General features: G+C 46.4%; 1 pseudogene; it reads left to right on the top strand.

Annotated features, from left to right (window-relative positions):
- The first annotated feature begins 3,083 nt into the window (after positions 1-3,083).
- On the top strand, positions 3,084-26,783 carry LOC104665073 (annotated as a pseudogene).
- Positions 26,784-27,174: the final 391 nt, after the last annotated feature.

The raw sequence follows: 27,174 nt of genomic DNA, 5'->3' as shown, positions 1-27,174 counted from the left end.
CCTCCGGCCTTCCCCTCCCTGCGGATCCCTGGGACTGCCCCGGGCAGGGCGCTCTCCCACACCGCTCCCGAGGGCTCGCGCGTTTTGTTCACAGACCGTGAAGAAGCTCGACCCCAAACACAGAGGCACTGCTTGCTTTGGCCCCAAAACCCTGGTGCAGGACCTAGGGGACGTAGGGCGGCGGGACGGACATTGGCCCCGCCCTCGCCTCCGCCTGTGACCCCGCAACCTCTCACCTCCCGTGGGAAGAAGGGGCGTAAGGTGGGAGCCGAGCTGGGCCCGGAGGAAAGCAAGGCCCTCCAAGAATGTGGGGTCTTTGCCCTTGAAAAAGCGGGTCTTCCAGGTGATGCCGTGGCAGAAGGTGCCAGAGCCCCAGCCTTCCTGCCTCGCCTGCGCTGGCCTCGCCCTGCGCTGCGCCCTCCCCCAGCCCTCCTTCCTCTTCCCGCCCCGGGCTAAAGCAGAAGTGTCCGAAAGTTGAGAGGAAATGGCCCTGGAGCTCCCGGGGTTTCCAGCTCGCCTGCGGAGCGCGGGGCTCCGGTGCGGCGCGCGCGGGGCCGCCAGGGGGCGCTGTGGGGGCGAGACTGCCGCCGCGGACGCGGCTTTTGCGCCCGAGGGAGAGCGGTCGCTGCAAGCCTTAGATTTCTTTAGGAAGGGACAAAGTGATCTGGAGCCCAAGGCTGAGAGAGCCTCTTTGGGCTTCCACCATCAGACAGGATTAATGTCGAGCCTTGAAGGCAGGGTCTCTGTCCCTCCCGCCGCTGCACTCCCAGCACCTGGCACAGTGAATAATAGGTGTCATATTCACCAAATACTGACTGAGTGGCAACTAACACCAGGAAATGTCCTAAGTCCCGGTGCTGAATCAGTGAACAAACAAAGCCTCTGCCCTAGTGAGGTTCATATTCTCCCCTGCGGGAATGGGGAAGACGATAAGCAAAACAGAAGTGTAAATGCATGTAAGATGGGGATAGATGCTGTGGAGAAAAACTAAGCGGGATAAGGAGGGTAAGGAGTGCACGGTGCGGTGGAGACAGAAAGGTCAGGCAAGGCTCTGATCGGAGAGGGACGCTTCAGCAGATCCTTCCAGGAAGGGGCGAGTCAGCTAGGAACCGAAAAATAAGGAACACTTCAAACGTGTTAAGTGAATGAGTTTTAGAGGCAGGATGCCACACTGAGCAATGGCCCCTCTGGTGTGACCTATCCTCCCTCTCTCCACACCTGTCTGCTCCCCTTCATCCATCCATTCATCCATCCAGCCATCCCACAGGCACCTACCTGCTCCATGCTGGACCTTATGTGGAGTATATTTCATTGCCATATCCCCTACACGCAAGGATATGGAAATGAAAAAGACATACTCCTGCCGGGCGCGGTGGCTCACGCCTGTAATTCCAACACTTTGGGAGGCCGAGGCGGGAAGATCACAACGTCGGGAGTTCGAGACCAGCGTGACCAACATGGAGAAACCGCGTCTTTACTAAAAATACAAAAATTAGCCGGGCGTGGTGGCGCACGCCTGTAATCCCAGCTACTCGGGAGGCTGAAGCAGGAGAATCGCTTGAATCCGGGAGGCAAAGGTGGCAGTAAGCCAAGATTGTGCCACTGCACTTCAGTCCGGGCAAGAGAGCGAGACTCCGTCTCAAAAAAAAAAGAAAAGAAAAAGACATACTCCTTGAAGGGGAAAAGGGCCTCACTTTTACTCTGGTGGTACCAGAGAATGGCATAGCCCTTTCAGGGAGTAATTGGACAGCTTCTCACTTTTAAATATGGCCACCCTTTGCACCCAAAGCCCCAGTCTGGGGCTTGCAGCCAGGCATTTCACAGTGGTCAGTCAGGCCCACTGATTGGAAATAGACTGTGGATTTTGACTCCAACCCCATCTCTTATCAGCTCTAAAACCCTGAACATGTCATTTATCTGCCTCAGCTTTCACATCTGTAAAACTAAGCTAAAAAAATATCTAATTAATCCGAGTTTTGAGCTAATACATTGCAAAGGGCAGGGCAGACACATAGAAAGTGTTCAATACATGTTAGCTATTATTATTAGGTCAGGCAAGGGTTTGAGCAGAAGTGCAATTTGTCTTCTTTTTTTTCTCTTGAGACAGGGTCTCACTCTGTTGTCCAGGCTGGAGTGCAGTGGTGCCATCTTGGCTCACTGCTACCTCCATCTCCCAGGTTCAAGAGATTCTCCCACCTCTGCCTCCCCAGTAGCTGGGACTATAGGTGCCTGCCACCACACCCGACTAATTTTTGTATCTTTTGGTAGAGATGGAGTTTCACCATGTTGGCCAGGCTGGTCTCAAACTCCTGACCTCAAGTAATCCGCCCACTTCAACCTCCCAAAGTGCTGGGATTACAGGCATGAGGCACCGTGACTGCCCCAAATGCTCTCTGCAAAATTATCTGCATAGCTCCATACGGAGGCAACCTCAATAACGTTCCATCAATAGGGAAATAAATTTGATTACGGTCTATCTGTACTATAGAAGAAAATGTAATTTTAAGAAGATTGTGCTAATGGGAGACAATTTGAGACCCATATCAGCAAGTCAGACCAAGTGTGAAAGAGCAGTGAGTCCTGTGGAACATTGGGATGTGTGACATAGGGAGGCCTGGAGGGGACTTGGCCTCTGGGAGCTTCTGTTTCTCCAGTGAGAGACAATTGAGCTGTTATCTGAACTGTCAGTCAATACTAATCAAATTTTTAAAATGCACACATCTTTTAACCCAACAGTTCTACTTTTAGGAGCTTATTCAACAGATACACTTGCATATTTGCACTAAGAATCATAAAAAAGGTTTGCAGAAATGCTGTCAAAGGCAAGAACAACCTAAATGTCCATCAACAGAGGAAGTGTTAAAAAATTATGATGTAGCCATCCAGTGAAAGCTTATGTAGCCTTTAAAGTTATCAAAGCAGGTCTAGATGTGTGGATGTAGAAAAATTACATGTAAAATAGTCTTCAATTACGAAAAAAAAAAAAGACAAAGAAAAGTTTAAGTACTCACAATAAGAGTCATGAAAACTTTTGAGAGGGCAGGGGGCTGCTCTGGGAACCCCCAAGGAGATAGCCTCGGATAATGGCGAGTCCTGAAGGCAGAATGCCCCCTCATTCGGCTTCGTTTCTTCTCTCCACCCTCAGTGCCCAGGACAGGACAGGACAGGACAAGTACTTATTGAGCACCACAGAGAAAGAGAGAGAAGATCGGACAGGCTCTCGGTCCTCTGAGGCTCACAACAAACAAAATGTGATGGGACAGCCCCTTGGAGTAACTCTAAGTCTGAGCTCAGCAGAGCTACAACACTTCAGGATGTGCAGAGCCTAAGTTTCCCATCATTTCATCCCTGCTAGTGCTCTGGGCTGGGCTGAAGCAGCTTGTTCTGCTAGATTTGGAACACACACAAGTGCCTCGAGGAGGCGGAGCAACATATACTGACCCTATCAGGCCCAGCTGAGCCCAAGAGTTTCCTAGCTTTGCCCCATCTAACCATACCCTTTCAGGCGTCTTATCTGGTTCCTATAAGTCTTGGACCCCCAGTCCATCTCTATGCAAGCAAAAATCCCTTGGACCCCGAAAGCTACTGAAATTTTAAGAATAAAAAAATTAAATTAAAAACAGAAGAAATCTGAAAAAAAAACTGAGATCTACAATCTCACAAAGAAATTAAAGAATATGAAATTGCTAGTATTCAATGATTATTGTTACTTTAAAAATGGCAGCTTTATATGGCTAATCTTAAGTAATTAAAACAACTGAGATATTATCTTTATCTTTTCATATTGGCAAAGATTAAAAAGGTTTACTGACATCTTGAATCAACAAAACTCTGGAGAAACAGGCACATTAAGGGCAGAAGACAAACTTGTACCATCCCTATGAAAGGTGATTTTGGCAATTAACTATTAAATAACAAATCTAAATACCCTTTGGCCCAGCTATTCCACTGGCAGAACGTTATTCTACAGATATACTCACATACCTGGAATATACACAGTTATTAATCACGACATTGTTTGTAATCACAGAGAATAAGAAAAAACCAAATACTCATCAATTGGTGGACTGGTTAAATAAATTATAGTACATTCTCTCTCTCTCTCTCTCTCTCTCTCTCTCTCTCTCTCTCTCTCTTACACACACACAAAACAAAACAAAACAAAACAAAGCAAATTATCAGTAAAAATTAAATAAGAAATCTCTTTAGGGGCCAGGTATGGTGGCTCAAGCCTATAATCCCAGCACTTTGGGAAGCCAAGGCAGGCAGATCACCTGAGGTCAAGAGTTTGAGACCAGCCTGGCCAATATGGTGAAACACCATTTCTACTAAAAATACAAAAACCTAGCCTGGCATGGTGGGGCACGCCTGTAATCCCAGCTACTCAAGAGACTGAGACACTAGAATTACTTGAGGTGGAGGTTGCAGTGAGCCGAGATGGCACCACTGCACTCTAGACTGGACAACAGAGCAAGACTCTATCTCAAAAAAGAAATCTCTCTAGGTACTGATTTGAAATGCTCTCTAAGATCTAATCTCATCTCTATGCAAATTCTTAAAAACATGCACACAAGGTACAGAACAATGTGTATAGTATGTTACCATCTGGGTAGAAAAGGTGTGTTATGGTGTCTAAAAAATTGAAAACATGTGTTGTAGAGGGGAACTTGGATAGCTGGAAAATAGAAGTAGGAGGGAAACTTTTCATTAAATTGCTGTTTTGTGCCTCTTGAATTTTGAATCCTCTGAATAATTGCCCAGTCAAAACAAACAGCAAACAAAGCACACCTGAGGAAACAATGAGGCTTTCTAGAGTGGAAAGCCAGGAACCTGGAGCTTAGAGGCAACCTGAGGAGGCAAAACTAATCCAAATGGGATAGAGGGAGACTGCCACAAGGCCATAGCTCACCTAAGCCAGGGAAGAAGGCGATCTGCAGTGGGCCAAGAACCAAAGGAGTGGCCCCATTACCATCAGTCCCAATGACCCACTCTGTGCTTCCTGTCCCTGTGACTCTAGGCTCTGCAAGGTTAGAGACCCTAGTCCCCAAAGGCGCTGCACTCTTGCCAGGGGACATAACAAGGGTCCCATTAAATTACAAGCTATAGCTATTCACCAGTGTCTAGCTGATGAGAGGAAGAGTCCCCATAACAGCAGGAGTAACTGATGGCAATCAGATCACTGCAGCCTCCACCCCCAACTCGCTTGACCATGCCACCCACTCCATCTTGGGTTCAAGCGATTCTCCTGTCTCAGCCTCCCAAGTTGCTGGGACTACAGGGGCACACCACCACGTCTGGCCAATTTTCTTGTTTTTTTGTAGAGACAGGGTTCTTGCTATGCTGCCCAGGCTGGTCTCCAACTCCTGGGTTCAAGCCATCCGCCCCCCTTTGTGCTCCTAAAGTGCTGAGATTACAGGCGTGAGCCACCGCGCCCTTCCCCTACACTGTAATTGTGAATGGACATGTGTAGTAACCCCAGTCTAAGAGGGGTATAATTACCAAGGGTCACTCCGTTGCATAAGCTACAACCAGCAAAAGTGATACATGAGGGTGAGGAGGATTCAGTAGATAGTGGAGGAGGGAGAAGATAAGTACCAGTTATGACTGTGAGATCAGCTGCAGCAATGGGAGCTCTAGCTGTCCAACTAGTTACAAAAAGAGGCCTCGAGGAACCACAGGGGAACTTCTCCCTGGACCTGTGTGGAAAAGCATGTTTGTGCAATACCAGGAGATGAACTGAAGCAACCATGAGAATGTGTGTCTCAGCTCTCACCTGCAGGGAGTATATTTGACCAATAGTCCCATGTGTGTGCTCTGAAATCTGTCAGAGCACAGGCTGCTCCCAGTCAATGTCTGAGCATTGTGGGAACCCTGTACCCAGGAGATGTAGGACTCCTCTCAGAGGCAGTTTTGGCTCAAAAACTCCCTCCTCAAAAGTGATGCCAAAACTTTCTTATAATTGCACTGCACTGTAAGATTCTTCCCGTCTAACTTGCCTTCCTTCCTTCCTCCCCTCTCTTCTCCATCACAGCCTGATGCTCTCCCAGCCTTTACCAGCTTCCTTTCTACTTTCCCTTTCAGGCCTTTTCTCAGTAAATCTCTTCAGATCTAACCCAATCTTGGCATCTACTTTTTGGAAGGCCTGCACTCACACAAAAACTATTGCTATTGTGTATACAAGTGAGTTCCAAGCTTCCCGGAAGTCAAAGAAAAAATATTATATTACTGTATAGTATTCACTAGTGCTCTTCATGAAACACTTCTAGCTCCCCCACTTCCAGGCACCTTGGTACAACTGATTCCTTGAATTGGATAGGGCCATGTGATTAGATATGTTGCTTTAAGTTAATAAGATTTGGGGAGGCCAGGCTCACACCTGTAATCCCAGCACTTTAGGAGGCCAAGGTAGGCAGATCACTTGAGCCCAGGAGTTCGAGACCAGCCTGGCCAACATGGCAAAACCCTGTCTCTACTAAAAACACAAAGAAATTAGCCAGGCATGAGCCAAGTGCAGTGGCTCACACCTGTAATCCCAGTACTTTGGGAGGCAGAGGAAGGTGGATTGCCTGAACTCAGGAGTTCAAGACCAGCCTGGGCAACATAGTGAAAGCCTGTCTCTACTAAAATACAAAAAATTAGCCAGGCATGGCAGCGTGCGTCTGTAGTCCCAGTTATTCAGGAGGCTGAGGCAGGAGAATTGCTTGAACCTGGGAGGCGGAGGTTGTAGTGAGCCAAGATCGATCGTGCCACTGCACTCCAGCCGGGGCAACAGAGCAAGACTCCATCTCAAAAAAAAGAAAAAAGAATAATAAAAAAAGAAATTAGCCAGGCCTGGTGGCACAAGCCTTTAATCCCCGCTACTCAGGAGGCTGAGGCACAATAGTCATTTGAACCCGGGAGGCAGAGGTTGCAGTGAGCCAAGATTGCGCCACTGCACTCCAGCCTGGGTGACAGAACGAGCTTCTGCCTCAAAAAAAAAAAAAAAGGCGAGAGGAAATCCTTTTTGTAACTATAACCCAGACTTTCCTGACTAATGTACATTGGTTCCTATTATCTAATTATCTAATTCAGTGTTTGCCAATAGCAATGCTATCGACATTTTGAATCATAATTCTTTGCTGTAGGGACTGTACTATGCAGGTAGGATGTTTTAGCAACATCCCCGGCCTCTACCCACTAAATAACAGGAGTAAGATTTTCACAGTTGTGACAACCAAAAATGTCTTCAGACATTGCAAAATACCCACTGCAGGACAAAATCGCCACCATTTAAGAACTACTCATGTAATGAAGAGCAGTAAAACCTTTCTTCAAAAAGAGATCAAGAGGCCAGGCCCAGTGACTCACACCTGTAATTCCAGCACTTTGGGAGGCTAAGGTAGGAGGATTGCTTGAGGCCAGGAGTTCGAGACCAGCCTGGGCAACATGGTGAAACCCTGTCTACAAAAAAATGGCTGGGCACAGTGGCTCACACCTATAATCCCAGCACTTTGGGAGGCCAAGGCGGGTAGATCACCTGAGGTCGGGAGTTCGAGACCAGCCTAACTGACATGGAGAAACCCCTTCTCTACTAAAAATACAACATTTGGCCGGGCGCGGTGGCTCAAGCCTGTAATCCCAGCACTTTGGGAGGCCGAGACGGGCGGATCACAAGGTCAGGAGATCGAGACCATCCTGGCAAACACAGTGAAACCCCGTCTCTACTAAAAAATACAAAAAACTAGCCGGGCGAGGTGGCGGGCGCTTGTAGTCCCAGCTACTTGGGAGGCTGAGGCAGGAGAATGGTGGGAACCCGGGAGGGGAAGCTTGCAGTGAGCTGAGATCCGGCCACTGCACTCCAGCCTGGGTGACAGAGCAAGACTCCGCCTCAAAAAAAAAAAAAAAAAAAAAAAATACAACATTTGCCGGGCGTAGTGGCACATGCCTATAATCCCAGCTACTCAGGAGGCTGAGGCAGGAGAATCGCTTGAACCTGGGAGGTGGAGGTTGTGGTGAGTGGAGATAGCGCCATTGCACTCCAGCCTGGGCAGCAAGAGAGAAACTCTGTCTCAAAAAAAAAAAAAGAAATTAGCCAGGCATGGTGGTGCGTGTCTGTAGTCCCAGCTACTTGGAAGGCTGAGGTGGGAGGATTGCTTGAGCTGAGGAGGTGAAGGGTCCCGTGAGCCAAGACAGTGCCACTGCACTTCAGCCTGCGTGACAGAGCCAGACCCTGTCTCAAATAAATAAATAAATAAGATCAAGTTTACAATGGAATCATATAAAATGCTCAATTTAAAAATCAGAAAAGGCAGAAAAAGAAGGAAGAGGATATAACAAGTAGAAAACAGTTACAAACATGGTGAATATTAAGCTGCAGTGGGCCAGGAAGTCCTCCTGGGCCTGGGAACTAAAGGGTGGAAGCAGGCATGGCCTATATCAATAATCACTTTACCGGTGAATAGTCTCAAGAGAATGAGATGACAAGCCACAGACTGGCAGAAAATAGTTGAAATTCTGTACTTTCAGCTCAATTTTACTAAAAACCTAAAACTACTCTAACAAATGAAGCCTATTTTTAAAATATTTTTGAAATGTGACTAGCCTAAATACACAAAATAAAAGACAGATATTGTCAGAATGGGCAAAATAACCTACAGCTAGCATTACAGTTAGTAGTAAAAAATTGGATGCCTTCCCCCTGAAACTGGGAACAAGGCAAGGATTTTCTCTCTTACCACTGTTACTCAACACTGGACTAGAAGTCCCGGCTACTGTGATAGGCCAAGAAAAGGAACCAGATGCAGATTGCGAAGGAGCTACAGATGACATGATTGTCTATGCAGAAAATCCCAAATAATTGGCAAAACAACTTCAGGAACTAATACATAAATATAGCAAGGTCGCAGTTCACAATGATATAAATAAACAATTAAATGAGAGAGAAGTGATAAATCTCTTTGCAGAAGGATTCTAAATAATATATATAGTCCAGGCACAGTGGCTCATACCTGCAATCCCAACACTTTGGGAGGCTGAGGCAGGAGGAGTACAGGAGTTTGAGATCAGCCTGGGTAACATAGCGAGACCTCGTCTCTACAAAAAATAAACAAAATTAGCTAGCATAGTGCCACACACCTGCAGTCGCAGCTACTCAGGAGGCTGAGGTGGGAAGATTGCTTGAGCCCAGGAGGTTGAGGCTGCAGTGAGCCAAGATCATGCCACTGCACTCCAGCCTGGGCAACAGAGAAAGACCCTGTCTCCAAAAATAATAATAATAATTTAAAAAGCAATGTGTATAGATACTCCCCCATTGTTATAGGTTTAACTGTGTTCCATAAAAAGATATGTTAACTGGGCGTGGTGGCTCAGCCTATAATCCCAGCACTTTAGGAGGCTGAGACGGGCAGATCATGAGGTCAGGAGATCAAGACCATCCTGGCTAACACAGTGAAACCCCAGTCCCTACTAAAAATACAAAAAATTAGCTGGGCGTGGTGGCGGGCTCCTGTGGTCCCAGCTACTCGGGAGGCTGAGGCAGGAGAATGGCGTGAACCCAGGAGGTGGAGCTTGCAGTGAGCCAAGATCGTGCCACTGCACTCCGGCCTGGGCGACTGAGCAAGACTCCGTCTTCAAAAAAAAAAAGAAAAAAAATATGTTGAAGCCTAAACCCTGGTACCTGTGACCTTATTTGGATAGGGTCTTTGCAGGTAGAATCAAGTTAAAATGAGGTATTTAGTGTGAGCCCTAACCCAGTACGACCGATGTCATTATAAAAAGAAGAGGAGAGCCACAGACAAAAACAAAGAGAACAGAAGAAGAATATCATGTGCACACAGAGGCAGAGAGTGGAGTCATGTGTCTATAAGGCCAAGGGTTGCCAGCAGCACCAGAAATTAAGAGAAAGGTGCTGCGGTTTGAATGTGTCCCCGAAGTTAATGTGTTGGAAACTTAATCTCTAGTATACCAGTGTTGAAAGATGAGGTCTTTAAGAGATGAATAGGTCATGAGGGCTCTGCTGTCATCAATAAATTAATACCATATTGCGGGAGTTGGTTAGGTATCCTGGAAGTGGGTTCCAGATAAAAGAATGAATTTGACCCCCATTCCCTTCTCTCTCGCAAGTATGTTCTCTTGTCTTTCTGCCTTACACAATGGAATGAGCAGCAAGAAGGACTTCACCAGATGCAGTGCCCTTGAATGTGGCCTTCCCAGCCTCCAGAACTTTTAAGAAATAAGTCTCTGTTCTTCATAGATGACCCAGTCTCAGGTATTCTGTTATAGGAACATGAAATGAACTAAGACCGAAGACATGGATCAAATTCTCCCCTAGGACCTTCAGAGAGAGCATGGCCCTGCTGACATTTTGATTTCAGACTTCTAGGCTCTAGAACAGGGGTTCCAACCCCTGGGCTGAGGACCAATACCAGTCTGTGGCTTGTTAGGAACCGAGCTGCACAGCAGGAGGTAAGTAGCAGGGGAATGAGCATTGCCTGAGCTCTACATCCTGTCAGATCAGTGACAGCATTTGATTCTTATGGGACCGTGAACTCTATTGTGAACTGCGCATGTGAGGGATCTACACTGCACATACCTCATGAGAATCTAACTAATGCCTGATGATCTGAGGTGGAACAGTTTCATCCCAAAACCATCCCCCCAACCCCCACATCTGTGGGAAAGCTGTCTTCCATGAAACTGGTCCCTGGTGCCAGAAAGGTTGAGGACTGCCACTCTAGAACCATGAGAGAACACATTTCTGTTCTTTTACGCCACCAGTTTGTGGTACTTTGTCCCCATTGCCTTAGGAAACTGACATACTCCTCGAGGAGGTGGAACAGAACTCCCACACTTAAGGAGTGGGCATAGTGACTTCCTTCCAAAAGGAACACTGTGGAAAAGGGCTAAAAAAGTAACTTTACATTGGTGAAACCCGATGAAGCCAGGTGACCAAGCTCAACATCAACGGCGATGACTCATGTTGATTGTATGTACCTTGATATGATGTGATGAATATGCGTTCTTCCTCCCAAAAACCTATGACCACCAGCCAGGCACTGTGGCTCACGCCCTGTAACCCCAGCACTTTGGGAGGCCGAGGCGGATGGATCACCTAAGGTCAGGAGCTCGAGACCAACCTGGCCAACACAGTGAAACCCCGTTTCGACTAAAAATGCAAAGTTTAGCTGGGTGTGGTGGCGGGAGCCTGTAATCCCAGCTACTCAGGAGGCTGAGGTAGGAGAATTGCTTGAACCCAGAAGACGGAGGTTGCAGTGAGCCAAGATCCTGCCACTGCACTCCAGCCTGGGTGACAGAGCGAGACTCCATCTCAAAAAAAAAAAAAAAAAAAAAATTAGCCAGGTGTGGTGGGGGGCACCTGTAATCCCAGCTACTTGGGAGGCTGAGGCAGGAGAATCACTTGAACCCAGGAGGTGGAGGTTGCAGTGAGCCGAGATCACACCACTGCCCTCCAGTCTGGGTGACAGAGTGAAACACAAAGCTCCATCTCAAAAAAAGAAAACAAAAAAAAACCACCCTATAACCCCAGTCTAACTGTGGGAAAAACATTGAAAACACTGGACAGATTCCAATGGAAGAGCATTCTACACAATACCAGACCAATATTAATCAAAACTGTCAAGGTTATCAAAACCAAGGAAAATCTGAGAAACCACCCCAAGCCAACAGGAGCCTGAGGAGACATGATAACTAGATGCAGTGTGATATACTGAATGGTATCCTGGATTACAAAAAGGACATTAGGTAAAAATTAAGGAAATCGGCTGGGTGCAGTGACTGACGCCTGTAATCCCAGCACTTCGGGAGGCCAAGGCAGGCGGATCACGAGGTTAGGAGTTGGAGATCAATCTGGCCAACATGGTGAAACCCGTTTCTATTAAAAATACAAAAATTAGCTGTGTACAGTAGCATGCATCTGTAATCCCAGCTACTCGGGAGGCTGAGGCAGGAAAATCGCTTAAAACTGGGAGGCAGAGGTAACAGTGAGCCAACATCGCACCACTGCACTCCAGCATGGGTGACAGAGCAAGACTCTAGCTCAAAAAAAAAAAAAAATTTTAAGAAAATCTGGGCCAGGTATGGTGGCTCACACTTATAATCCCAGAACTTTGGAAGGCCAAGGCAGGAGGATTGCTTGAGCCCAGGAGTTTGAATTGACAATGAGTCATGGTCATGTCACTGCACTCCAGCCTGGGTGACAGAGGAAGATCTTGTCCCTAAATTTAAGTTTAAAATAAATAAATAAATCTGCATAAACTGTGGACTTCATTTATAATCACTGATCAATATTGGTTAATTAAATGGAACAAATGGACCATACTAACATAAGATTAATAATAGGAATAATAGGAGAAACAGAGTGGAGTATAGAGGGAACTATATCTTCAATTTTTTCTTTTCTTTTTTTTTTTTTTTTGAGATGGAGTCTCACTCTGTTCACACAGGCTGGAGTGTAGTGGTATGATCTCGGCTCCCTGCAACCTCTGCCTCCCAGATTCAAGTGATTCTCCTGTCTCAGCCTCCAAAGTAGCTGAGACTACAGGTGCAGGCCACGATGCCCAGCTAATTTTTGTATTTTAAGTCGAGAAGGGGTTTCACCATGTTGGCCAGGCTGGTCTCAAACTCCTGACCTCAAGTGATCCACCCGCTTCAGCCTCCCAAAGTGCTGGGATCACAGGTGTAAGCCACAACGCCTGGCCTATATCTTCAATTTTTATGTAAGTCTAAAACTGTTCCATAAAATAAAATCTATTTAAAAAAAAATTTTTTTTTTTTTTTTTGAGACAGTCTTGCTCTGTCTGCCAGGCTGGAGTGCAGTGGTGCAGTCTTGGCCACTGCAACCTCCATCTTCTGGGATCAAGCAATTCTCCTGCCTCATCCTCCCAAGTACCTGGGATTACAGGCATATGCCACCACGCCCGTCTAATTTTTGTATTTTTAGTAGAGACGAGGTTTCATCATGTTGGCCAGGCTGGTCTTGAACTCCTGACCTCAGGTAATCCACCTGCCTCAGCCTCCCAAAGTGCTGGGATTACAGGCATGAGCCACCGAGCTCAGCTTCAAAATTTTGTAAGATGAAAGAAAAGCCAGTGCTGCAAAGATGTCAATATTCCTCCAAAATGCTATAAAAGTTAACTTTTTTTAAGAGAACAAATTTATTATGGTGCTTACTCTAAGAAAATTTGCCATTTGATCTTCATATCCTTGCTGGTTGTCATCATAATGGACTTTTTTTTTCCATTGTAGTTCTGCGTTCTTTGTGGCAGAACTGTTTCCTATGTGAATGCCTCACTTGATGATCTTGGTTGAAGATAAGGGTATGTAGTCATGTCATTATTCCCTGAAGGATGGTTTGCAGTGGGCTGCAGGTGAAGAGCTTCCTAATAGAGATGTCCTTCAGGGAGGCCCTCAGCTTTCCTGAACAAGACCCCACAGAAACGCTGCATCTGAGTGGGCTCACCATGACTTAAGATCTAGAATCCATTTTTACAAATTAAAACCCTTAGTTCTGTCCCTTTTGCCCAGAGCCTATATACCTATAGAAGGCTGGTCTCCTGACTGAGCTCCACGGGCAGATGTAGAAGCCAGAACCAAACCTGTAAGAGGCCAGAAAACCAGTCTGGCCAGGTGACCCCTCAGGAACATACAGAAATAGTAATAATCTCACTAACACATAATATTTGCCATGTAAACATTTTTATTGGCCAGGCACGGTGGCTCACGCCTGTAATCCCAGCACTTTGAGAGGTTGAGGCAGGCAGATCACTTAAGCCCAGGAGTTTGAGACCAGCCTGGCCAATTTGGTGAAATCCTGTCTCTACAAAAAAATAATAATAATAATACAAAAATTAGCTGGGCGTGGTGGCATGCACCTGTAGTCCAAGCTACTTGGGAGGCCAAGGTGGGAGGATCACCTGAGCCCAGGAAGTTGGGGCTGCAGTGACCTGAGATTGAGCCGCTGTACTCCAGCTTCACTCTAGGGTCTCACTCCCTCACTCCAGGACAACAGAGTGAGACCCTATCTCAAAATATATATATATATTAGTATGATGACCAAGGATTATCCCATACTACCCCATTACTGTGCATATTAATAGCAAAAGGAGGAAAGAGCCTTTACAATGGAGGGACTTGGCAATTACTATCTGAACACAATCTGCAGATGTAACATCACCAATAGTGGGGCAACCTGACGTGATGTCTTGCTGGTATGATGCAATATAAAGTACAATGGTTTGTTTGTTTTTTTTTTTTTTTTGAGACAGAATCTTACTCTGTCACCCAGGCTGGAGTGCAGTGGCATGATGGCATGATCCTGGCTCACTGCAACCTCTGCTTCCCAGGTTCAAGCAATTTTTGTGTTTCAGCCTCCTAAGTAGCTGGGATTACAGGCATGCATCACCCAGCTAATTTTTTGTATTTTTAGTAGAGATGGGTCTTCACCAAGTTGGCCAGGCTGGCCTCAAGTGATTCACCTGCCTCGGCCTCCCAAAGTGCTGGAATTGCAGGTGTGAGCCACCACGCCCAGCCTACAATGTCACCTTTGAAAAACTTTCTTACCATAAAAGCAAACTCAAACCCAACTGAAGCTACACAGTTGACTTTTATTTTACAGGAAGTACAAGAAGCAGAGGAAGAAGTTAAATAACAATGTGAAGAAACCATCAGACAAGTCCTAAATGTGGGGACATTCTACAACTGTCCTTGTCTTTTCAAAAACTCTGTTGTGAAATAAAAAAGATGAGGGGATTGGGGAGCAGTTCTCTATTCCACAAATTCAGTAACATAGACTTCTACCATCTGTGATGCTGTCATGGTTAACACACTTCCTACAAGGCCACCCAGAAACAGGAAGGGATCACGCAGAATCTTTTTTTTTTTTTTTTGAGACGGAGTTTCACTCTTGTTTCCCAAGCTGGAGTGCAATGGCATGATCTTGGTTCACTGCAACCTCTGCCTCTCGGGTTCAAGCAATTTTCCTGCCTCAGCCCCCCAAGTAGCTGGGATTACAGGCACTACAGGTGCCCGCCACCACACCCAGCTAATTTTTTGTATTTTTAGTAGAAATGGGGTTTTACCATGTTAGCCAGGCTGGTCTGGAACTCCTGACCTCAGGTGATCCACCCTCCTCAGCCTCCCAAAGTGCTTGGATTATAGGCATGAGCAACCACACCCAGCCACCACACAGAATCTTACAGGATGGGCCGGGTGTCAGGAGTTCAAGACCACCCTGGGCAACACTGTGAAACCCCGTCTCTACTAAACATACAAAAATGAGCCGGGCATGGTGGTGTGCGCCTGTAATCCTAGCTACTCAGGAGACTGAGGCAGGAGAATTGCTTGAACCTGGGAGGTGGAGGTTGCAGTGAGCCAAGACCGAGCCATTACACTCCCACCTGGGCAACAACAGTGAAACTTAGTCTCAAAAAAAAAAAAAAAAAAAAGAGTCTTACATGATGGTTTCTAATAGGCCAAGCCTCAAAGGGCTATATGTCAGCTCCTACTTACATTTTTTTTGGCCATAACTTTATAAGGTTTCCTATCTAGCTGCAAGAGAGCCAGGAAGTGCGACCTGGCTAGAAGCTCAGGAAGGAGAGGAAAGGGTTTTGGTGAGCATCTAGTCGGTCTCTCCACACATATGGTAAGCACCATTTACCCCTCTAGTAGGACAGGTCTCAGCGTGGTCTCTGCCAGGCAACCCTAAACTATGCATACCCTCAGTACTATGCCAGTCCTCGATCTGAGATGGACTGGCAACCTAGTGTCCGCCTTCCTCCTGTCATCCCCCATGGTCAGTCAGTCACTAAATAGCAACCTCTCCACCCTTACACATGTCTCTAAATAGCCACTGCCTTTCTGTCTGCAACTGCCAGAGCTTTGTGCAACAGCCTTCCACCTAGTCTCCCTTCATGCAAGGTTTCCGCTCTCAGGGAGTTTCTTTTCTTCTATAAGGCTGCAAGTGAGCAAATACATAAAGGAACAAGAGAATGGCAGGTTCTATGCGGAAGCAGATGTTGAAATGGTAGAGATAGCTGGGGTGGAGAGGAGGGGTTAGTATGTAGAGAGCAGTCAGTGAAGACCGCACTGTGGCGGTAGCTGTGGCAGATAGTATTATCCAAAAATTATCCAGAAAAACAATATTTCAATTTCCATATGCTGTTTCAGAACCCTGCCACTCCCTCATCAAGTGGCAGACTCTGTGTTCCCTTCAGTTGAACTCCAATGGGTCTTTTGACCTTCTCAACTAATAAAATACAACAGAACTCCCAAGTCTAGGTCAGAAAAGACATTACAGCTTCTACCTGACTTTTGTTTTGTTTTTTTGAGACAGAGTCTCACTCTGTTGTCCATGCTGGATGACATGCCATGCCATGCAGTGGCATGATCTCAGCTCACTGCAACCTCTGTTTCCCGGGCTCAATCAGTTCTCATGCCTCAGCCTCCCAAGCAGTTGGGATTACAGGCACACGCCACCATTCCCAGCTAATTTATGTATTTTTTTTTTATAGAGACGGGGTTTCACCATGTTGCCCAGGCTGCTCTCAATCACCTGAGCTGAAGCCACCCACTCTCCTCAGCCTCCCAAAGTGTTGGGATTACAAGCGTGAGCCACCGTGCCCAGCCTCTACCTGACTCTTTTGGGACACGTTCCCAGGAGCCTAGCTACGTGGAGAACAGCTAAAGCCCCAGCCTTCAACTCTGGCTTAACTCATAGATGACTGCCATGTGAGTGAGCCAACTCGGAGGCGAATTCTCAGTTAGCTGATTTGCCCCAGCTGATGCTGCGTGGAGCAAAATGAGCCTTCCCCACGAAGCCCTGCCCAAAATACAGATATATGAGCAAAATAAATTATTGTTGTTTTGAAGCCACTGAGTTTTGGAGTGTTTCACTATGGAGCAATAGTAACTGAACTCAGGCCTAAATACCAAGGAGTCAGCCATGAGGAAATATTCATAGAGTATTTTAAGCATAGCCAACAAAAAATCCCGTGGCTTGAAGACAGAAACAAGCTTGGCACACTGAGGAACAGAGATGGTCAGGTAGCTGACGGGGAGAGCACTAAGAAGTGTGCTTGGAGAGGAAGACTGAGCCACATTATGCAAAGCCTCTTGGGCCGTGAAGAAGTCTGAAATGATCAAAAGTTCAGTAGGAGTTCATTCTCCCCATAGCTGCAAGAGCCAACAAGGGTTGTGAGCAAGGCAATGATGAGATTTATTGTATTAAAAGATGGCTCTAGCAGCTATGGGGAGAATGATACATAGCAGTATAAGAGTGGAAGTAGATGCTGGGCACGGTGTCTCATGCTTGTAATCCCAACACTTTGGGAGGCCGAGGTGGGTGAAGAGCTTGAGCCCAGGAGTTCAAGACCAGCCTGGGCAACATGGCGAAACCTCGTCTCTACAAAAAATACAAAAATTAGCTGGGCATTGTGGTGTGCACCTGTAGTCCCAACTCCTCAGGAGGCTGAGGTGGGAGGATCACTTGAGCTGGGGAGGCAGAGGTTGTAGTGAGCTGAGATCACACCACTGCACTTCAGCCTGGGTGACAGAGCAAGACTGTATCAAAAGAAAGAAAAAAAAGGAAAGAAAAGAAGAAAGGAAGAAAGAAAGGAAAGGAAACAAAGAAAGGAAGAAAGAGAAAGAGAGAGAAAGAAAGAAAAAGGAAGGAAGGAAGGAAGGAAGGAAGGAAGGAAAGAAAGAAAGAAAGAAAGAAAGAAAGAAAGAAAGAAAGAAAGAAAGAAAGAAAGAAAGAAAGAAAGAAAGAGAGAGAAAGAAGCAAAGAAAGAAAGAAAGGGCCGGGCGCGGTGGCTCAAGCCTGTAATCCCAGCACTTTGGGAGGCCGAGACGGGTGGATCACGAGGTCAGGAGATCGAGACCATCCTGACTAACATGGTGAAACCCCGTCTCTACTAAAAATACAAAAAGCTAGCTGGGCGAGGTGGCAGCGCCTGTAGTCCCAGCTACTCGGGAGGCTGAGGCAGGAGAATGGCGTGAACCCGGGAGGCGGAGCTTGCAGTGAGCTGAGATCTGGCCACTGCACTCCAGCCTGGGTGACAGAGCGAGACTCCGTCTCAAAAAAAAAAAAAAAAAAAAAGAAAGAAAGAAAGAACGAGAGAGAGAGAGGGAAGTGGAAGCAAGATCAGTTAGCAATTGTCCAAGATGAACACAATTAACACCCAATAGTGAGGAGAAGATAGACTCCAGGCACATTTTGTAGAAGCAATAAGCTTTGCTGATGAGAGGTGAGGGACAAGAAAGAATAAAAGCAAACCTCTAGGTTTTTGTGTCAAGCAGACATGTGAATGACAGTGCTGTTGGCTAGATGAGAAAGGTTTGGAGAGGAACAGGGTTGGGGTGGGGGAAAACTTCCCTTTCCCTCAGGATATCCGATTTCAGTGTGGTTGTAGAAAGAATCCAAGCTGGCTAAATAATTCTCTCTAAGCAGTTACCGGGAGGCAAGTACAGAGCTTCCGACTCTGGTAGGGGTGGAGATTCTGATAACTACTTGGCTTGCCTTAGGAATTCCTTTCTATTTATGTGTTTGCCTATATAGCTTTTAGAGTCTCCTTGCAGAGTGTGGTTGTTATAATTACTATGGCAAAAATCCCAGCTGGAAGCTAAAACACACCCAAAGGAGGAAATCGAACTCAACATGTAGGAGACCCAGCCAAGTGCTTTCCCAAACCGTACTCCATTAGCCAGTCTGGAGAAGAGTTCCTGAGTGACCAAGAGGAAGGAACCAGGCCTTAGGTGCCTACTGAAAAAATAGCTTCAGGAGCTTGCAGTGAGCTGAGATCGCACCACTGCACTCCAGCCTGCACGACAGAGCGAGACTCCGTCCCAAAAAAAAAAGAAAAAAGAAAAAAAAAAGAAAGAACTAATTCAGCAGATTGACCTTTTGGACATCATAAATTTGAAGTGCTTGTTTTATTTGTGTGTGTGTGTGTGTGTGTGTGTGTGTGTGTGTGTGTGTGTGTGATGGAGTCTCACTCTGTTGCCCAAGCAGGAGTGCAGTGGCACGATCTTGGCTCACTGCAACCTCCACCTCCCGGGTTCAAGCAATTCGCTGGCCTCAGCCTCCCGAGTTCATGGGATTACAGGCATCTGCCAGCATGGCCAGCTAATTTTTGTATTTTTAGTAGAGATGGGGTTTCACCATGTTGGCCAGGCTGATCTCAAACTCCTGACCTCAAGTGATCCGCCCACCTCAGCCTCCCAAAGTGCTGGGATTACAGGCGTGAGCCACCGCACCCGGCCTTTTATTTATTTTTTTGAGACGGAGTTTTGCTCTTGTTGCCCAGGCTGGAGTGCAATGGCACGATCTCTGCTCACTGCAACCTCTGCCTCCCAGATTCAAGCGATTCTCCTGCCTCAGCCTTCCAAGTAGGTGGAATTACAGGAATGCACCTCCATGCCCCGCTAATTTTGTATTTTTAGTAGAGACGGGGTTTCTCCATGTTGGTCAGGCTGGTCTCGAACCTCTGACCTCAGGTGATCCACCCGCCTCAGCCTCCTAAAGTGCTGGGATTACAGGCATGAGCCACTGTGCCCGGCCTATATATTTTATTTTATTTTTTTGAGACAGGGTCTCTCTATGTCACCCAGTCTGGAGTGCAGTGGTGTAGTCTTGGCTAACTGCAGCCTCTGCCACCCCAGTTTCAAGCAATTCTCCTGCCTCAGCCTCCTGAGTAGGTGGAATTACAGGAATGCACCACCACGCCTGGCTAATTTTGTATTTTTAGTAGAGATGGGGTTTCTCCATGTTGGTCAGGCTAGTCTCGAACCTCTGACCTCGGGTGATCCGCCCGCTTTGGCCTCCTAAAGTGCTGGGATTATAGGCATGAACCACCGTGCCCGGCCTATTTATTTTATTTTATTTTTTTGAGACAGGGTCTCTCTCTGTCACCCAGGCTGGAGTGCAGTGGCACGATCTTGGCTAACTGCAGCCTCTGCCACCCCAGTTTCAAGCGATTCTCCTGCCTCAGCTTCCCCAGTAGCTGGGAATACAGGTGTGCACCACCACGCCTGGCTAAGTTTTGTATTTTTAGTAAAGACAGGGTTTCACCATGTTGTCCAGGCTGGTCTCAAACTCCTGACCTCAAGTGATCCTCCCAAAGTGCTGGGATTGCAGGCGTGACCCACCGCACCCGACCTGAAGTGCTTGTTTAGATATTCCAGCATTGATAATCAGTAGCAGTCCAGAGTTCCTGAGAAAGGTCCAGGCTGGAGATAAAAATTTTCAAATTCTCAGCCTACCTTTCTCTGTTAATAAGCAAAAACAAATGTTGAAATTAGAGGGAGCCTGCAAAATTGCAACTAACAAATATCAGGAAGTATAAGGCTAACAAAGAGGGCTGAGGGTGGTAGTTCATGCCTGTAATCCCAGCTACTAGGGAGGCCAAGGCAGATGCCTGACTTGCGGCCAGGAGTGCAAGACCAGCCAGGCAACAGAGCAAGATCCCATCTCCACAAAAAAATCAAAAAACAAAAATTAGGCCAGGCACGGTGGCTCATGCCTGTAATCCCAGAGAGGCTGAGCGGGCGGATCATTTGAGCCCAAGAGTTGGAGACCAGCCTGGGCAACATGGAAAACACCTCTCTCTACTGAAAATACAAAAAAATTATCCAGGGGCCGGGTGTGGTGGCTCACACCTGTAATCCCAACATTTTGGAAGGCCAAGGTGGGCAAATCACTTGAGATCAGGAGTTCAAGACCAGCCTGGCAAACATGGGGAAACCCTGTCTCTACTAAAAATGTATGCGCCTGTAGTCCCGGCTACTCATGAGGCTGAGGCAGGAGAACTGCTTGAACCCAGGAGGTGGAGATTGCAATGAACTCCAGCCTGGGAGACAGAGCAAGACTCTGTCTCAAAAAAAGAAAAAGAAAAAGCCAAGCTTGGTGGCATGGGCCTGTAGTCCTGCTACTTGGGAGGCTGAGGCAGGAGGATTGTTTGAGCCCAGGAGGTTGCAGTGAGCTGAGAGGACACCACTAGCAGTCCAGCCTGGGCTACAGAGGGAGACTCTGTCTCAAAAAAAAGAAAAATTAGCTGGGTGTGGTGGCACCGCCTGTTAGTCCCTATTATTGGGGAGGCTGAAACAGGAGGATCATTTGAGCCCAGGAATTCTAGATTACAGTAAGATATATGACCACACCACTGCACTCCAGCCTGGGCAACAGGGTGAGACCCTATCTCTAAAAGAAGAAGAAAAAAAAGTCTAACCAAGATATCTAGAAATATTGTTGTTGGCATTACCTGACAGAGCAGGCACGTGACCTCTCTGAGATTAAATGATATGACATATCTAAGTATACTTTAGAGCTTCTAAGATCTTGTACAGATGGGCACCATCATTGAAAGTGTCTCTGGTGGTCTTCTGCCCCATAGAGGCTTGCTGTGGGAATAATTTTACCATACTCCCTCCACCCCCACTCCAACCCCAAATGATAATGAAGCAGGGGCCTTTCTAGACCCCTTTCCTCTCCAGGTCAATATCAGTATTAAAAGCCAAATACCCTTTCTTCCTTCAACAAACTTCCTTTCCCCTCTCTTTCTTTATCTCAGTCTCTCTCTTCTCCTAGTTACAGAATAAAAGCTGTCATTCATATTAATGAAGACAAACAGCCGGGGGGCAGTGGCTCATGCCTGGAATCCCAGCATTTTGGGAGGCCAAGTTGGGCAGATCACTTGAGGTCAGGGGTTCGAGACCAGCCTGGCCAACATGATGAAATCCCATCTCTACAAAAAATAGACGGGCATGGTGGCGCACATCTGTAATCCCAGCTAATCTGAAGGCTGAGGCAGGAGAATTGCTTGAAGCTGGGAGGCGGAGGTGCAGTGAACTGAGATCACACCACTGCACTCCAGCCTGGGTGACATAGCTAGACTGCATCTCAAAAAAGAAAAACAAAAATTAATGAAGACAACCAGAGGGTAGGGAGAAAGAGAGTAGGAAATAGGGCATGACCATACCTAGCAATAGCTAACTTCAAATTCCTCATTAAGTGTATTTTTTTAAAAAAAGTCTTGTTTTGTTTCAATTAAGATGTTTCCTGTCCATGTAATTATTATTACTTTGTTGCTTATTTTTGTTCATTATATTTTTTTTTTTTTTTTTTTTTGAGACAGAGTCTCGCTCTGTCGCCCAGGCTGGAGTGCAGAGGCCGGATCTCAGCTCACTGCAATGTCCACCTCCCAGGTTCAAGCGATTTTCCTGCCTTAGCCTCCGGATTAGCTGGGATTACAGGAACCTGCCACCACACCCAAGTAATTTTTGTATTTTTAGTAGAGACCGAGTTTCACCATGTTGGCCAGGCTGGTCTCGAACTACTGACTGCAGGTGATCCATCCGCCTTGGCCTCCCAAAGTGCTGAGATTATAGGCGTGAGCCACTGCAGCTGGCGAAATTTAATTTTTTAGAGCGGTTTTAGGTTTACAGCAAAGTTGAGCAGAAAGTTTCCATTTACCCCCTGGCTCCTGCAAACACACAGCCTCCTCCATTTTCTTTTCTTTTCTTTTCTTTTTTGAGACAGACTTTTGCTCCTGTTGCCCAGGCTGGAGTGCAATGGCACCATCTTGGCTCACTGCAACCTCTGCCTCCCGGGTTCAAGCAATTCTCCTGCCTCAGCCTCCCAAGTAGCTGGGATTACAGGCATGCACCACCATGTCTGGCTAAATTTTTGTATATTTAGTAGAGACAGGGTTTCAACACCTTGGGCAGGCTGGTCTTGAACTCCTGACCTCAAGTGATCTGCCCACCTCAGCAGATTACAGGCATGAGCTGCCGCATCTGGCTTGAAGTACGTCTTGATTGCTTTCTGGATGCTTTTAATGTAATCTTCCTGTCTTTGATCTGCAGTTTCTCTATGAGGAGTCTAAGTATGGATTATTTTTATCATTCTTGAGCTCCATTGTGATTTCTGAAACAGGATTTTAGGAGTGCAAAAGGTTTACTGGAAAAAGAAAAAGAAAGAAAGAAACAGGATTTATATTTTTCAGCAATTCTGGAAAATTTATCAGGCATTTTCTCTTTGAATGTTACCTGTCCACTTTCTCTATTCTTTTCTTCTGGAACCCTAGTTAGCCAAATGTTAGATCTTCTCCTTGTATCATTGTATCATTCATATTTCCTGAAATCTCTTTGTTTCTCTGTGCTATATTCTGAATAATTTTGGTAGTTCTTCTAGTTTATTAATTTCCTCTTCAATTATATCTAATTTGTTTGCTAACCTTTTCATTTAGTTTTTCAATGATTTATTTTAATTGTAAAAAACACATAACATAAAATTTATCATCTGATCCATTTTTAAGTGTACATACAGTTTAAGGCTGTTAAGTGTATTCACATTGTTATGCAACCGATCTCCAGAACCTTTTTTTTTTTTTTTTTTGAGACAGGGTCTCACTCTGTCCCCCAGGTTGGAGTGCAGTGGTGCTATCATGGCTCACTACAGTTCCTCCCTGGGCTCAGCTGATCCTCTTACCTCAACCTCCCGAGTAGCTGGGACTACAGGCTCATACCACCACACCCAGGTAATTTTTTATTTTTATTTATTTATTTATTTATTTATTTATTTATTTATTTATTTATTTTGAGACGGAGTCTCGCTCTGTCGCCCGGGCTGGAGTGCAGTGGCCGGATCTCAGCTCACTGCAAGCTCCGCCTCCCGGGTTTACGCCATTCTCCTGCCTCAGCCTCCCGAGTAGCTGGGACTACAGGCGCCCGCCACCTCGCCCGGCTAGTTTTTTGTATTTTTTAGTAGAGACGGGGTTTCACCATGTTAGCCAGGATGGTCTCGATCTCCTGACCTCGTGATCCGCCCGTCTCAGCTTCCCAAAGTGCTGGGATTACAGGCTTGAGCCACCGCGCCCGGCCAATTTTTTATTTTTTGTAGAGACAGAGTTTCACCATGGGGCCCAGGCTGGTCTTGTTTCCGGGCTCAAGGGATCTGCCCTCCTCAGCCTTCCAAAGTGCTGTGATTACAGGTATGAGCCAGCATGCCCAGCCTCCAGAACTTTTTCATCTTGCAAAACTAAAACGCTGTACCCATTAAACAACTCCCCAGTTCCTCCTTCCTCCACCCCACGGCAACTACTGTTCAACTTTCTGTTTCTATAAATTTAATTAAATAAATAAACAAATAAATAAAATTTAACAAAATTGTATTTTAGATAGTGAAATCATGCAATATTTGCCTTTTTGTGACTGACTTATTTCTTTTTTTTTTGAGACAGAGTCTTGCCCTGTTGCCCAGGGTGGAATGTAGTGGCGTGATCTCGCCTCACTGCAGCCTCTGCCTCCTTGGTTCAAGTGATTCTCCTCCCTCAGCCTCCTGAGTAGCTGGGATTATAGTCACCCGCCACCAAGCCTGGCTAATTTTTTTTTTTTTGTATTTTAATAAAGACGGGATTTCACCATGTTGGCCAGGCTGGTCACAAACTCCTGACCTCGTGATCCACCCGCCTCGGCCTCCCAAAGTGCTGGGATTACAGGCGTGAGCCACCGTGCCCAGCCATGACTGGCTTATTTCATTTAGCAAAATGACTCAAGGTTTACTCATGTTGTAGCATGTGACAGGATTTCCTTCCTTTTTAAGGCTGAATCATATTTCACTGTATGTATACACTACAATTTGTTTATCCATTCTTCCTTTGATGGCCGCTTGGTTTGCTTCCACCTCTTGGCCATTGTGAATAATGCTGCTGTAAACAAGGGTGTGCAAATATTTCTTTGAGGCCCTGCTTCCCATTCTTTTGGATATATACCCCGAAGTGAGATTGCTGGGTCATAGAGTTGTTCTATTTTTAATTTTTTAAAGGAACTTCCATGCTATTTTCCACAATGGCTGTGCCATTTTACAGTCCCATCAACAATGCATAGTTTCCAATTTCTCCACATTCTCATCAACACATGTTATTTTCTGAATTTAGAGCTGCATGAGGTTTGTTTGGGTCAGAATAAAGACAATTGCCCTGGAACAACCAACACAGGCTCTTCAGTGTTTAAGTTCCTCATTTTTGAGGAAAGTTTCCACTCGTGATCCGCCCGTCTCGGCCTCCCAAAGTGCTGGGATTACAGGCTTGAGCCACCGCGCCCGGCCAAGTTCCTCATTTTTGAGGAAAGTTTCCAAACACCCCACTTGTGGTTCATTGTTCATTGGCCAACCTGAGATCCTGACTCCTAAGTGGGGAGTTTTATGGATGTGTGTGAATAAGTAGTGGGACCGTGTTCTCCAGCAGCTTATGAAGATCAGAGAACAGAGAAACTTGAAAACAGAACTCTGGACCCAGCGTGGCGGTTCACACCTTTAATCCTAGCACCTTGGGAGGCCGAGGCTGGTGGATCACCTGAGGTCAGCAGTTCGAGACCAGCCTGGCCAACATGGCGAAACGCTGTCTCTACTAAAAATACAAAAATTAGCTGGGCGTGGTGGCTGCCTGTAATCCCAGCTACTCAGGAGGCTGAGGCAGGAGAGTCTGTTGAACCTGGGAGGCAGAGGTTGCAGTGAGTCAAGATCGCTGCACTGCACTCTAGCCTGGGCAACAGAGTAAGACGTGTCCTCAAAACAAGAAAGAAGAAAGAAAGAAAGAAGAGAAAGAAAGAAGAGAGAGAGAGAGAGATAGGGAGGGAGGAGGGGAGGGAGAGGAGGGAGGGAGGGAAGAAGGAAGGAAGGAGGAAGAAAGTAAGGAAGTAAGGAATGAAGTTAGGAATAAGAAGAATTAAAGAAGAATCACCCAAAGACGAAAGAAGGAAGAAGGATAATAATCATGCAAGTCCGTTCATGGAAGTGAATTAATGAATTCCTCATAAATTAATGAGTAAATTAGAACTCTGGAGGAAAGTTAGGGCAACCAGGAAGACTCCTGAGCAGTAAGAACCACAGCTAATTCTTTGGGCAGATTTCTCTATTCGCTTTACATCCAAGGAGAAGAATTCCTCTGCCCTCCCCAGGGAACAGAAGCCTGCTGTGCCCACTCAGAGGAAGATTCTGATCAGAGAACACATCAGCATTTAGAAAACTGGAACTTCGAAGCCACCTTGGGCAGAGTGAATGCTGTGGGCCAAGCTGGAGATGCAGGGAAGTGGGAGCGCAGACTGAAAAAACGCAGACCCCTGGGGCACTACTCATTTCTCAGGCTCTGATCTGCTGTAGTACTAGTTTACTCAGGTCTGTGTCTGCCTCCTTTCCGAATAGGCCAAATAATTTATCCAAACAGCCTTCCTACAGCAGCTCCCCACTCCACGTGGCTAGATAGGAGTTCCAGACCAGTGTTGTCTCCTGGGACATTGACACAGCAGCCAAGTTTGTTGATGCTGGGGCAGTCACAGTTGGTTGGTTGGTTTGAGATAGGGTCTCACTTTGTCATCCAGACTGGAGTGCAGTGGCACAATCACAGTTCACTACGGCCTCAACCTCCCGGGCTCAAGCGATCCTCCCACCTCAGCCGCCTGAGTAGCTGGGACTACAGATGCATGCCACCACGTCCAGCTAATTTTTTAATATTTTGTAGAGACTGGGTGCTGCAATGTTCCCAGGCTGGTCATGAACTCTGGCCTGGGCCTCCCAAAGTGCTGGGATTACAGGTGTGAGCCACCACACCCAGCCCATGATTGTAACTGGCTCAAGGGCTGGCAGAGGAATGGTGTTTGGCAGCTTGATCATTCGCTATGCCATGAGCCTATCTCTCAGGAAGCAGCTCTTCTATGCCATTCTGGACTTTGCCCTGTCTGAGGCCATGGGGCTCTTCTGTTTGACGGTCACCTTCTTCATCCTCTTCGCCATGTGAAGCTCCATGGGGGTCACCTACTCACCCCTGCTGCTACGACTCCGTAACATTCCTGATGCTGGCATATGCTAAGTTTTACTACTAAAAACGATTCTCTCTCTTTTTTTTTTTAAAGGGACGGGTAGGGGGCGACTCTATTGGTAGAACGAATACTGCACTGGGAATCCAGAGCTTAGAACCCTGGTTTTCAATTCTGGTGCTTTGGCTAAGAGGCTGTGTTATGTTAACCAAACCTCCTCCAGTAATTTCCTTTTTCAGAAGATACAACTAAGTTAACCTGATTTAGACCCAAGGCTGGGACAACAGCTGCCAGAGTTTTCTGAATGTCCGTTCCGGTTCAGCTATACCTTGCTTTCTGTAGTTATCTTTACAGAGCAGTGAAAAATTCACC

The sequence above is a fragment of the Rhinopithecus roxellana genome, chromosome 1, assembly GCF_007565055.1.
Source record: "Rhinopithecus roxellana isolate Shanxi Qingling chromosome 1, ASM756505v1, whole genome shotgun sequence".
Classification (NCBI taxonomy): domain Eukaryota; kingdom Metazoa; phylum Chordata; class Mammalia; order Primates; family Cercopithecidae; genus Rhinopithecus; species Rhinopithecus roxellana.
Note: the sequence above shows the minus strand (reverse complement) of the source record. Positions and strands in the feature narration are given on the sequence as shown.